The sequence below is a fragment of the Grammomys surdaster genome, unplaced genomic scaffold, assembly GCF_004785775.1.
Source record: "Grammomys surdaster isolate TR1022 unplaced genomic scaffold, NIH_TR_1.0 212, whole genome shotgun sequence".
Classification (NCBI taxonomy): Eukaryota; Metazoa; Chordata; class Mammalia; order Rodentia; family Muridae; genus Grammomys; species Grammomys surdaster.
Window position 1 is genome coordinate 3,712,587 of NW_021604657.1, and position 4,801 is coordinate 3,717,387.

Below are 4,801 nucleotides of genomic sequence, written 5' to 3' on the forward strand. Positions count from 1 at the left end.
GCTATACAGTTGTCAGTACAAATGTCATTATTTGTTACATTTGAGGTAGTTCTTTTTGTAATCATTATGTAACTGGGTTTATTTGAAAAAATAGTGCGTTGGGTACCTTATTAATGTATAGAGTACTTTCTGGGCCTTTTACATTCCCGTGACTACTGATCTATTTGTTTTGTTTTGCTTACGTTTTATTTAGTGTTTTCTATTAACTCTCCTTTCTCTTCACGTCTGTCATTTTCCGGCAAAGCTTTGTTTTTGTTGAAAAAAATCATCTCATTACATATGACAAGAGCTCTTCAACCTTTCTTTATTTTTAAACTCCTAAGCAAAGCTGCATATCATATGCAAATACTGTGATCTGCAGGCTAGTGAATACTTAACAGTTCTCGATCCTTTTTTTTTTTTTTTTTTTTTTTGTCCTATAAGCTCCGGGCTCATTTTGGTGCCTCAGGAGCTTCAGGAACTCTGACTTTTCCCCAGATATAACAATGTCCCCTTAAATCTCATCATGTTTATTCTTCAGAGTGGGCAGATGCATTCTAAAGGAACGGACTTTTAAGAATTGACGTCTGGGAGGCATTTGTTCTTAGAAGGAGTATATCTGAATTTCAAATGTTAGATCTTGGTGACCTGGAAACCTTGATGAGAACGGAAGCTAGTGCCCGTGGAGAACAGACATCTTCACTTGGACCTAGTTCCTGATGTGAGTAGTCAAACTTATTCTGCAGAACTTTCTCTCTGCCATTCAGATCCATAATCTCCTGTTTTCTTCCCTCTTCCCCTTCTTCAGTTTGCCCTTCCCCCATCTCTTCTTTCACTTCTCCCATTTTTTTCCTTCCCAACTCCTTTTGCTCCCCTTCAGTCTTCTCTTCTTTCTGACCTATTCTATTTTTTGAGTTCAAATCTCAGCTCTGCCTCTCATTATCTGAGTGAATTTATTAGTTAGCTAACTTAAATAACATGAGTTTTCTTTATTGTGAGATGGTACAGTCATTGAAGAGCTTGTGTAGACATAAACACCTGCCATACAGTAGGTATTAAACATGGCATAATCATAGCTATTTTCTCCTATCATTTTTTACTCTGTCTTTATCCTCTTTCATCCAGTTTGCTTCTGGTAGGTTGAAGGCAAGCCATGGAGGTTCTCAGTTCAGGTAAATTTACCTCAGGGCCAGAGGGGTAGGGGTTGTAATTTTCCATTTGTCTACAACCAACAACTTTGAACTCGAAGGACTAAAACTGACATAAAAAACCTACTTAACAGCCTGCTTTTGGGTATTATGTCTAATGTGATGAATTACAATTCAGTTTACATAGCTTGAGAAGGTGTCCTAGACACTCAAAAACAAGAAGAATTTAAAATGAGAATCCATAAGAAATGATTTACCTGCTACTATATAATGTTAGTGATCAACTAATAATGGTTTATACTATCTTAATGCTGCTGTTTTATTGGGTATACTCAATAACATTATGAGGTATTATTATTATTAATTATTATTATTATTATTATATTATCTAGAAATTGAAATACAGAAAGAAAAAGTGGTCTCACAACCACAGTATTTGATGAATTTCTGAATTTCACTGCAGAACCTACAGCATTGTTGGCCAGTGTCATGTGGTAGTTCTTTTAGCTTCAGACTGGAAAGAAATATGACACAAAGGGATTGTTGTATGTCCTTGAGAGCAAGCCCCCAGAAGCCATAGGATGAACTCCCACGAATATCTAGGCACTATCTTCCCATGGAATGAACCTTGGTCAAGGAGATGGGAGTAGATACTGATGAATTTTTCTTTAATCCTTTTTCCCATGCCATTTTCATACCATGTGGTGTTAGTTTTCTGGGGCTTCCATAAGGAAATCTCATAGAATGAGGTCCTTACAAACCAAACAGACAACAGTTTATCTTTTCATGGATCTGACAGCTAGGCATTTGAGATCACAGTATGATCAAGGTTGGTCTTTTCTAGGGTTATCAATGCCCTCATTGTTATCTTGTACACACACATTCTTTTCTCTGATCATTCACATTCCTGATCTCCTTTTTGTCCCCAAATTTCTTTTCCTTGTGACACCAGTCAGATTGGATTTAGCCAGTCACAATGGTCTCATTCTAACTTAATTACCTTCTTTTTTTTGTAAAGATTTTTTTAGTTTTATATATGTGAGTACATTGCTGTTATCTTCAGACACACCAGAAGAGGGCATTGCATCCCCTTACAGATGGTTTCAAGCCACCATGTGGTTGCTGGGAATTGAACTCGGGACCTCTGGAAGAGCAGTTAGTACTCTTAACTGCTGAGCCATCTCGCCAGCCCCACTTAATCACCTTTTAAAAAGGTCTCTATTCAAACACAATTACATTTGTAGGTGCTGGGAGTTAAAGAGTGTATTAATTATTTTTGTGTCACCTTGACTAAGATAACTAGGAGAACTACCTAAAAGGATATTCATGATTTCAGAGGGTTCAGTTCAAGGTTTCTTGGCCCCACGTCCTTGACTAGAACATTATGGTGGCAAGGACATGTGGCAGAGGAAAATTATTATATTGTGCTGGACAGGAAGCAGAGAGAAAAAGGGACTGAGTATCTGCCATACAGTCTCCCCATGATGTGCCTTCTTTAGCAAGGTCCCTGGCCAGAGTTTCTACAACCTCATAATAGTACCATGAAATGGAGACAAAATGTTCAAAACATGAGCCTATGTGAGGCATTTCATATTCAAATATTTTGTTCTTGACTCTCAAATGCAAGTTACTTTAAAAATCATTATAGGCCGGTGGTTTTCAGTCTTCCTCACACTGTCTAGTGTCTACCAATCTTAGACATTGTTCCTCTGTGGAGCGCCCCCGACACCCCGCAGCCAATTATCACCCTCTTCTCCTCTGTTCCCATCACTCTTCTTTGCAAAAATTGACAAAAAAGATCAATAACGCTTTTTTGACTAATGATACAACACTTAGCATTTAATTAGTGTTAATTGTTGTGTCCATGTTGTTTATATTTTCTCACTTCACGTAATTCCCTCAGGTCAACCCTTATGTTTAACCTGGTCTTGTGTCACCATTATATGCAGCTGGAAAATATCAGGGTGGGAGAATGTGTACGACTGCAAAGGAAAGAGCTATGAAGTGTGCTCCACAGGCAAGAAATGGCTCATAAGCCGACAGAACAAATGGTCATAGGATGTGCACCCCGATATGCCATCTGGTGTAGGATAAAGGATCATCATCTGATGAGGGGGAAGAGTTATTTAATGGATTGTGTGAACCAAAATGTTTGATACTAGAGAACATTCTCAAGTAAGATTACATCTAACGAAGCACAAGGAACAGGGTGTACCTCCGGAATGCAACTTGCAGAATCATTGGGAAAGCAATAGCTGAGAAATTTCCAGATTTGGATAAAGATATGAGCCCTCAGGTAGACTAGAGCTAAATTCTGACCAGACACATCAAAGTCCACAGTTAGACATGTCATAGAAAGCTGTAGAAGATCAAGAAGAGAATGTAACACATGACAGCACACACTAAAATTAGAAGTCATAAACATGAATTTCTCTTAGACTATTTCCACGAAGACATACTTCCTAGACTTGATGGTGATAATGCATGCGTGATGAAGAATGACAAGGTGTGATGTAATGGCAAGAATGAATTGATTCTTAAAGGAGAAATTATAGCAGGAAAAATAAGTATAACCCAGGGGGCAAAGCAAAAGAAAGCTTTTATTGTATAAAGAACAAATGCCTGGTTTGGAAAATAAGCAGAGTATGGGAAAATTATTAATAGAAAGTAAGAAAATAGCAGGGGTCATCAAAGTGATGTTGACATTTTTCACACAATAATTTTGCGAAGAAAGAATTAAATTACTTAAATTGCTAAAAGTGCAACGAAATGGCCCTTTACATGAATTCATTAATAATCAAACTTGGGATAGCTTTTTGGAAGGCTGGGACTAAGTTTAATATGTTCAATTAATTAAAATCCATTGAGCCAGCACAGTAGTTTCATATCCATTTATCAATCATTGGGTAAAGCTCAGCTATAGACTAGAACTGTTAGTTCAGATTTGTGTATATATTTTCATGGGTATCTATTTTTGTATAAGGAAACACACACACAAAGAGAAATAATAGTATACTTTTTACTTAAAACTTCTTAAAATTTCTTTATTATATTTCTTTATGAGTGTATGTTTGTGTGTGGGTGTGCTTGAGTGGATGTGGGTGTGTGTGTAGGGTGAGTTTGGGGAGATTACTGAACTTGAGAGAGGGTCTGTTCTCTACCCACTTCAACCATGTGAATTGAACTCAGGTTGTCGGGCTTGGTGGCAAGTTTGTTCACCTGCTGAGCTGACTTGCAGCCTTTGTTAAGATACTTTCTCTCTCTCTCTCTCTCTCTCTCTCTCTCTCTCTCTCTCTTTCTCTCTTTTCTTTTTTTGGTTTTTCGAGACAGGATTTCTCTGTGTAGCCCTGGCTGTCCTGGAACTCACTCTTTAGACCAGACTGGCCTCGAACTGAGAAATCCACCTGCCTCTGCCTCCCAAGTGCTGGGATTAAAGGTGTGAGCCACTACTGCCTGGAAAGATACTTTCAATTCACAAAGATTCCTTTTAGTGTGTATATCCTACTTTGTCTCATCCCAAGGCCCTCTTTTGGAAACAATGCTCATATGAAGCTGGTGTCCCATCTTTACATACATTTAAAGAACTTTTACTGTTACTTTATTTTCATATCAGCTACATGTAACAGCTTTGAAGTTAAATTCTACATAGTTGCAAATTTTCTTATTACTTTAAT